General features: G+C 57.3%; 1 non-coding gene and 1 pseudogene across 1 annotated transcript; one reads left to right on the plus strand and one right to left on the minus strand.

Annotated features, from left to right (window-relative positions):
- Positions 1-7,386, plus strand: part of LOC102370736 — a 13,701-nt pseudogene extending 6,315 nt beyond the window's left edge.
- Positions 2,206-2,279, minus strand: TRNAT-AGU. Its single transcript has one exon. It is a non-coding gene; the product is annotated as a tRNA-Thr (tRNA).
- Positions 7,387-9,245: the final 1,859 nt, after the last annotated feature.

The raw sequence follows: 9,245 nt of genomic DNA on the forward strand, positions 1-9,245 counted from the left end.
CCATGCAGGAGATCTGGGTTCGATTCCCAGCCAATGCAGCTTCTCTACGTGTTCAGTTGGGGTCCTACATGTCAAGACTCCTGTACTATACTATTGGCCCTTGTTTCACATGCTGTATGTATCTAAGGGTGCTCAGGGAGTTGGTTGATAAGATTGCAGAGCCACTGGGCACCACTTTTGAAAACTAATGGTGATCAGGAGAGGTCCCAAATGATTGGAAACGGGCAAACATAGTGCCCATATTTAAGAAAGGAAAAAAGGAGAATCCAGGGAACTACAGACCGGTCGGCCTCACCCCCGACCCTGGAAAAAATCATGAAGCAGATCTTCAAGGACTCCACACTTGGAGGTGGAAAAGGTGATTAGGAACAGTCAGCATGGATGCACCAACCTGATTGCCTTCTGTGAAGAGATGACTGGCTCTGTGGACATGGGGAGACCAGTGCACGTGGTCTAGCCTTGATTTTAGCAAGGCTTTCAATACTGTCTCCTACAACACTCTTGCAGGCAAGCTACGGAAGTATGGGCTGGATGTAAAGCGGATGGGAAACTAGCTGGAGCATCAGGATCAGAGCATATTAATCAGTGGCTCAATGTCTAGTTGGCAGCCGGTATCAAGTGGAGCGCCCCAGGGGTCGGTCCTCGGGTCAGTTTTGTTCAATGTCTTCATCAACAGCCTGGAAGATGGCACAGAGTATTACGACCTGGCAAGTGGCGCCTTTGGCAGTTACAGCAATGACCTTTGGGGTTACCAGCCTCGGGTCCTTCGCTGGGTGTGTGGGATGTTTGTCTCTGGCTTTTCAGCTTCGCAAGCAAAAGGTCCACGGCTGCCCCCGTCTCCCCAGAGATACAGCGTGAACACACACTTTCTCGTTGTTTGTTCATTACTTGTGTAACTTTCTCACCCCAAATTGTCCAATCCCCTGGAGCTGTGCCAAGCGCTCTTTATCTGGTGCACCAGTCCTATCCTACTTTTGGTTATCTGTCCTTATAGGGAAAGCGCTATATATTCCTCACCTACAGTACTCCAGTTACAGCACTTACCTCTTCCAATGCATCAAAAGATGCTTTGTTCAGTTGTATTGCTTCATTCTGGGAAGGCCTGGCCTATGGCTAAAAGCCTTATCATAACTAACTTTGCCCACTACAAGGCTGAGGGAACTGGGCTTATTTAGTCTGGAGAGGAGAAGACTGAAGGGGATTTAATAGCAGCCTTCAACTCCCTGAAGTGGGGTTTGAAAGAGGACAGAGCTGGGCTGTACTCAGTGGGGGCAAATGCCAGAACAAGGAGCAATGGGCTCCAGGTGCAGCAAGGGAAGTTGAGGTTGGATATTAGGAAGACGTTTCTCACTAGGAGGGTAGTAAAATACTGGAACAGGTTACCCGGAGAGGTGGTGGGATCTCCATCCTTGGAGGTTTTTAAGACCTGACCTGACTAGACAAAGCCTGGATGATGTAGGGGCTGGCCCTGCTCTGAGCAGGAGGATGGACTAGATGTGACCTCCTGAGGTCCCTTCCACCCTCATTGTCTGTGATTCTATGATTTTGTGAAACACCTGAAAGTTTTGGAAAGTTACCATCAATGATGCTTTTGGAAAAATCCTCCATAGAAACTGGAAAGACAGATGAATAATTGCCAGCATTCTGGCTGAAGCAAACGCCAGCAGTATTGAAGCCATGTTTCTATGGTAGTGTTATGCACCAGGGCATGGGCAGTGTAGGATAGTGGCTAGTTACCCTGAAGCATGGTTGCAACTCAGACCAGTTCCTCAGGGAGCTAGGGTCCAAAGGGGTCCGGTATCAGAACTGGAACCAGTAGCTGTAGCTGAAGTCAGGACTAGCCAGGGTAAGCTGCTGAAGCTGGAGAAAAGCTTGGGGGGGGGCAGGCATTTGGCACCCCCCTGCTTGAGCCCCTCCACAAACGCACCCACAGACCGCACCCACCCCATAAACACCCCCACCCCCACGTCCCTACCTACCTGTGACAGCATCCGGGTCCCAATCCTTGCTGCAATTCTGCTTGCCCCAGCATGGTAAGGGTTCGTGCCCCGCGTGCAGGGGCAGCAGGAGCGCCACAGAGACACTCTAGCCAGTCAACCAGAGCTGTGGAAGGGCAACGAGCCAGGAAGTTCAGTGCTGGGTCTAGGCTCAATCACTTTTTGATGCTGGGAATGTTTGCTTTCTGGTGAGAGGTGAAAAAAAAAAAGGCACTGCTAGGATTTGAACCTAGGATCCCCTGCTTACTAGGCAGGTGCTTTAACCAACTAAGCCACAGTGCCCTCCAGAGAAGTGCTGCTACCCACCCCACTCCTGTGAATGGGCGTGTGCGGGCCGGGAGCGATCCAGGCCCTTTTTCGCACCGCGCGGGCTGTGGCCAGCAGCCCGGGCACGCTGGGTCGGAGAGAACAGGCAACACGCTGGAATTAGTCACGGACGCGTAATGGTTGATTTAAGATTATTTACTTACACCGAAGATGGTCGCGGTGCAGGCAGGAAAACTTGCTTGAGTTGCGGTTACAGATAGAAAAGAAGAGAGGCGGACTAGAGTTCCTTCCCGTGAACACTCTTCTAGCCCATCCGGTTGGAGGCTCTAAACCGCGAGCCCGTCGCGCCAACCGAAGAAAGTACTCGAAGAAAATAGACTCACACGAAGTTTGCTAGGCTCCGTGGAACTTGTGCGCGCAGGGAGAGGGATACGTCGAGGATTGCGCTCGGCGACGGGGAGAGGCTAGAGGCTGGGGAGAACCCTGTTGCCTTCTTGATATTCACGCTGGGTCCAATAGGCTCCGCAGCGCTTAGAGATCTTCACCAGACATGAAGTCTCCTCCTCCCGGTGGAGTCCTCCCTCGCAGGGTTCTCCTCGGGGTTCTCCAACCTGGGCGGAAACCACTCGAGCCTTTTATACGGCTAGCAAGCCAATCGCTAGCCGCCACGTGGGAATAATTTCACGCAAGCCAATAATGGGGCTCAAATTATAATACAAATGGCGGGAACTCTTTGCAAAGTGCATTTCTGTGCTGCAAAGAAGAAATGCACAGGGCAAAGAAAGCTACAAATTGGCGGGAAAATAATTCAGTGGTGCCAAAGCACACACAAACCAAAATCACACCTTTGGGTTGTGACAGGGCGCAGCAGCAGTTCTTTGCACACGTGACCCGAACCCAACCCTTGGGTTACCTCTCTGTTTTCCACCCCTATGACATCCAATCCGGCCTGGCCGTTTCACACCCGCTCCCAGCTCAGCCCCGCTGCCTTCTCTTTAGTTAGAGGGCTGCTATTTCTAGTCAGCCCCCGGCAGAGACCACAAAACCCTGCACAGCTCTTCTCACCGCGCTGGGTTTTTTAGGAGAGGGTTTCCTTTTAATACGTCCCTGCCCTGCCTTCTGCCGAGCTGCCCCTGCCTTCCCACCATCACAGGCGAGGAGCGGCCTTTCCACGAAGCCTGCTGGAGGCGTGCAACCGCGTGAGGAAAGTCCCGGAGAATTGCACATGCACGTGTGCACACACACTGATGCACACGTGCACAGGGAGGCAAAAACCACTGCGCATGTACACAGGCGAGCACATGCACAGGCACAAGGGCACGCGCACACACACGTGAAGGCAGAAAGCCACACGCAAAGAACTGCACGTGCGCGTGTGCACACACACTCTGATGCACGTATGCAGAGGGAGGCAGAAACAAGTGTATGCACACTCATACACACACACACACACGGATGCCGGACAGAGAGAACTGCCTGCACGCGCACACGTGCATAGACACGGGGAGGGGCAGAAACAAGCGCGCACACCGCTGCCCCCACGGGCAGGAGCGGGTTAAACGCAGCCGCGGGCTCCTGCGGGGCGACCACAGAGTCGCGGTCCTCCACGGCCGCCAGAGCGACCGCAGCGCTTGCCCCGCCCTTACCCGGGAAGCCCGGGCAGCTGCAGGGTTGCGCGGTGGCGTCAGAGTGCGGCCGCGCTGCCCGGCTCAGGGGCAGGCGTCCAGGCCGGGCGGAAGTGACGTCAGGCGGGGCTGGACCGGGCTCCCTCGTGTGTGGGCGCGGCGATGGCTGCAGCGGGCCTGGCTCAGGTAGGGCCGGCGGGACCCCTCCCACAGCCCCGGGCCTCCGCCACGGGGGAGCCCAGAGCAGCTCCTGGCCCGCTGCAAGACCCCGCAGGTGTTGGGTGGAGGGGGTGCACCCCCAGGGCGTCACTTCCTGCCCCCGGCCGGACACGGGGCTGGTGCCCGCCCTTGCCCCCATGCCCCGGCTGCCCCGTCGTGGGGGAGGGGAGGGGGGGCACCTGGAGCCAGAGGGACTCGCTCCGCTCCGCTTGTGTCTGCAGCTCCGGGAGGCGTTCGAGGACGTGGCGCTGCGCTTCACCCGCACGGAGTGGGAGCTGCTGGGAGACGGGGACAAGGGGCTTTACCGGGACCAGATGCTGAGGAATTACCAAGCCCTACTTTCCCTGGGTAAAGCCCCGCGCATCGCCTCTGCCCCGAGCTCAGGAACGTCCCCGTCCTCTCCCCGCCACCTGCCCCTTCCCCCCAGCAGACTTACCAGCCGGACGCTGCTCTCCCAGCTGCCAGGCTTGCATAACATCTCCCTTTTCCTTCCTATCGCCGCACCTCTCGCTGCCTTCCCCGGGGAGTTTTACATCCTTTATATACTTCCCAGTCCTTCATGATTCCTGTGTGATATGCCCATCCTTCCACGTATGTGGATGATAAGGAGCATCACCTATGGAAGGCTTCTGCCTGGAGTGCCCGCTCCTTGATGCTAAATGTTCACCTTCCCTTTTCCTTCAAGCCCCCCTCAGGTTGCTTGAGTCCATTGGATCCGTTCCCCAAATCCCGTTCCATCAGCGGATGGAGAGAAAGCAACGATTACCACTATTGATGCACTTCCTTACGCAGGGTATGGAGGTCCCGCACCAGACTTAATCAGCCGCATTGAGCGAGGGGAGGTGGAGCTCTGGGTCTGTGATGATGAGGCCCCTGGAGAAAGCGCGTGGACTGAGGGCCTGTCCCCAGGTGAGTTCCAGGCAGTTCTGACGTGTTAGACGTTTGCCAGTAAAACTTCTTTAGACTTGACCCCAGATGCCATCATCAGACTGCAGAGAGGTTGCCTGGAAGCCCTAGGGGTGAGCCCTGAGCAGCCTCACGGGTGAATGTTCACGGCTGAGCATGGCAAGGAACTTGAGTGGGTTGGGGAGTGCTCAGCACTGTCCTTCCCAGGATCTAACACGGCTGTGGTATAGACCTACTCTCAGCAGGCCTTGTGCTTCCTTAGAGCAGATGACTTTGGTCTCCCTTCAGTCCCAGATTGGAGGGCTACTTCAGTCCTGTGCTAGCACATCTGCCCCACGCATGACTCCCACCAGAGACAGCACAGACTTAGCTGTTACATCTCTGAATTCTCCCTACTCAGACGGGGCTTGGATTTGAGACCAGAACTACTGGGAATCTGGGTATGACATTGAGTATCCAAGCAGCAAGGCTTTGCCCTGCCATGGGACCCATCTCAGAACAGAGGAGTGGAAATGTTTTCTCCTTTTGCCACCCAGCAGGTACCGGGAAACAGAGCAGAGCTGAGCAGCAGCCTCCTAAGAAAGGGCCTGCAAACCTGGAGCTGCTTCCAGCCAGAAGCCAGCCCCTCGTGCAGTGCGGAGAGAGAACAGTCAAATCCCAACAGAGTCCTGTGTGCAGGGAAGGATCCAAGGCACAGGGAAATGAGAGCCAGCAGGACAGCATGCACAGAGGGGAGCCAATGTATCAAGGTGGCGAGAGCTTCACAACGCACGGAGGGACCCACAGGACTGAGACAGCCCATCCCAGCGCTGAGGGCAGAAAGAGCTTCTGGTATGAACACAGCCTCATTGAGCACCAGAGAATACACTTGGGGGAGCGCCCCCACCTCTGCCCTGAGTGTGGAAAGAGCTTCACCCGCCTGAACGGCCTCCATGTCCACCAGCGCCTGCACACTGGGGAGCAGCTATACCAGTGCCCTGAGTGTGGGAAGCGCTTCACCCGCTCAGACCACCTCCGAGTCCACCAGCGGGTCCACACTGGGGAGAAGCCATATCAATGTATCATATGCAGGAAGGCCTTCAGGCACAGTTCCACTCTCTCCCATCACCAGCATGTCCACACTGGGGAAAAGCCGCATCAGTGTGCCAGGTGTGGGAAGTGCTTTGCCCGCCTGGACCTCCTCCAAGACCACCAGCGCCTCCACACTGGGGAGAAGCCGTACCAGTGCTCTGCCTGTGGGAAGAGCTTCAGGCACAACTCTTCTCTCGCCCAGCACCAGCATGTCCATACTGGGGAGAAACCATACCGCTGTGTTGAGTGTGGGAAGGGATTTGTCCACGCGTCCAAGCTTCGAGTGCACCAACTTGTCCACACCGGAGAGAAACCACACCACTGTGGCCAGTGCGGGAAGAGCTTTGCCTTCCCATCCAAGCTCCGCGATCACCAGCTCGTCCACACTGGAGAGAAACCTTACCACTGTGTCCAGTGTGGAAAGAGCTTTGCCTTCCCGTCCAAGCTCCGTGATCACCAGCGCGTGCACACCAGGGAGAGGCCTTCCCGCTGCGCCCTGTGCAGGAAGAGTTTTGCTGGGCAACATCATCTCCATGCCCACTGGTGTGACCCCTCTGGGGACAAGTCATCCCTGTGCACCAGTGGGAAGAACTTGCCATGCGCAACCCAGCTCCAAGCCCACCAGTGCCTCCATGCCAAGGGGATGCCATGCCCCTGTGCTGATGGTGGGAGAACCTTTCCCCACCCATCCATGCTCCGTGTCCACCAGCACACGGGGAGAAAACTGCACCACTGCCCAGAATGTGGAAAGAGCTTTAATTACCCGTCCAAGCTCCGTGTTCATCTTCGTGTCCACACTGGTGAAAAGCCACACCACTGCACTGACTGTGGGAAGAGTTTCAGGCAGAGCTCTATTCTCACCAGGCACCAGCAAACCCACAGACCAGCCCCTCGCCATTGACACTGGTCCGTTCCTGCTAGCTCATCTCCCCGCTTCTCCCCATGGCCTGTGACCTCAAGGGGGGGGTGGAGGAAGGTCTGGCTGCACCTGGCCTGAAATGCCCCCACGACCCCTTCTCCAGGCACAGCAGTGGGGATGGGAATGTTCTCTCAATGGTGTCTTAAACGGGTTGTCGTGGAGTAACAGGCTGCAGCAGGGATGGAGGAGACAGGTGAGCTTGGGGCTGCCCTGCAGGGACAGTGGTTTCTCCCAGGTCAGTTGCCCTGTTGGCAACATCCGGGGACACTGGAGGTTTGAAAGAGAGTATGAACCAATGAGACTTTATTCCCTGCCACTTGGATGGTCCAGCCATCTGTACTGCTAGTTGTGCTAGTAATGCTGAATGAAATGTTTACTTCTGTCTGTGTCCTGATGCTGTGGTCTGTTCACACCCCTGTGAATGGGTGGTAGCATTCACCCGTTAGCTGTGGTGGTAGCATTTGGAGTGAGTGTCATGGGGTTACAATCTGTGTGAACCTTCTCACCCGACTAACTTGAGCACAAGATGCATGGCGGGAGGGAAAGGGGCTGGGAAAGCTGCATTCGGGCTAAGAGGAGGGGTGGGGAACTGTCCCTGGGGAGAGCTGTGTTCTGCCAGGGACTGAGCGTCTGTCAGCAAACACCCTACCTGGTTCCAGCTCCTTTGGATGAGTTGTTTCCCCCCCCACTGACCCAGGTCCTTTGTGCTAACTGGCCGCTCATCTGCTCTCAGCAGGGTTTATATGCGTATGTGCACTGCTCCCTCTGAAGGCGACAAGGACAGTCATTGTTGCAGTCAGCCTTCGGTTCCTTTTCAGAAGGAGAGGTCTGGGAGGGCTGCACGTGACCCCATTACCACTATCCATCCCTACTGACCTCACTGTATCCCTGGATGAAAGGGATCTCCCTCTGGTCTTCCAAGGGATCCAGGAATTTGACCTGTGCACAGATGCAAGAGACCGCTTGTGGCAGTCCTGTTCCATGGTCCCATGTGGGAATTCCTGGAAACACCTGCCATGCTTCATGTTATGCCTTTGATCCAGAGAAAGCAGGGGAGGCAGCAGCTGCTGTGAAGTTCTCTGCAGCTCCAAGTTTACAAGCTCTTCCTCAGGAAGCTGCTTCTCAGCTCTGCTCAGGGTCCCTGCACCTGCCGCGTAGGGTGGAGAATGCACAGGTTAGCCCTGGTGCTACTGGCACGGGGAAAGCCCTGCTTTCAGCTGTACTGGCCTGTTACTAGGGCGGCCAGAAGCCTCCACATGTGGGAGAGCAGGAAGAAGGAAGACTCCAATTCCCCCAGTTCCTGCTAATGGACATCCACAGGCAGGCAGCTGGAGATGAGCCCCAACAACTCTGTTCATAGGCAGGGCAGAGAGGAAGATTCTCTCCCCAAATGCAGGACAGTCACTCAGGCCCCCAGACCCAGGCCTGCCCTGCATCCAGTGCTTCACCTGGGTCCTGCTGGGGCAGGAGCTCCTTCCTGGGGACCCAAAGGGGCTCGTTCTGAGGCTCGGCGGTTTCATCCTGTCCTGCCTCCTTTAGGGGCATGGCCACAGGAAAGGGCTGGGGCTGTGGCCGTGCCAGGCAGGATTTAAGATGTTCCCACAGTGCCCCGGTGGGCACCATCTTGTCCAATGACATATCCTCAACCTTGACACGCACAGGGACCCGGGGACAAGGCAAATGTGTTACCGTGCCCAGGGACTGGGAGAGAGCTGGGGGAGGGAGCGTCCCCAGACACATGGAGATGGGGACGGCGCCTGGAGCTTGTCCTCCTCCACTTGCCCCACACGAAACCCCTCGGCCAGGACCACCGCCTCGGCGCAGGGCTCCCGCTGCATGCCCGCTCCCAGCTCCGCATCTCCCAGGGCAGGACGGCCAGGAACTGCCCCAGCACCGCCAGCTCCAGGATGTGCTCCTTGCTGCGGCGCTGGGGCTCCAGCCAGCGCTGGCACAGCTCCCGCAGGCGGCTCCAACCCCCCCCCCCCCCCTGGGAGCAGCAGCCGGGATGTGCGGGCACCAGGTCTCTGCTGGGGGGGTCGTGCCCGGTGCCCGGTGCTGGTGCTGGTGCTGGTGCCAGCCGGGGGGGGCACAGGTGGTGCTGGCCCCAGCTCAACAGCCCGGGGGCCTCTTGAGTCCCGTCCTGTGCGCGGGGAAGGGGAAAGCGCCAGCTGTGCCCTGCCAGGGGAGAGCCGGACCAGCCCCGCCCTGGGTCCTGCCGGCCCGCTCCGGAAGGCCCGCGGG

Source organism: Alligator sinensis, unplaced genomic scaffold, assembly GCF_000455745.1.
Source record: "Alligator sinensis unplaced genomic scaffold, ASM45574v1 scaffold1329_1, whole genome shotgun sequence".
Taxonomy (NCBI): domain Eukaryota; kingdom Metazoa; phylum Chordata; order Crocodylia; family Alligatoridae; genus Alligator; species Alligator sinensis.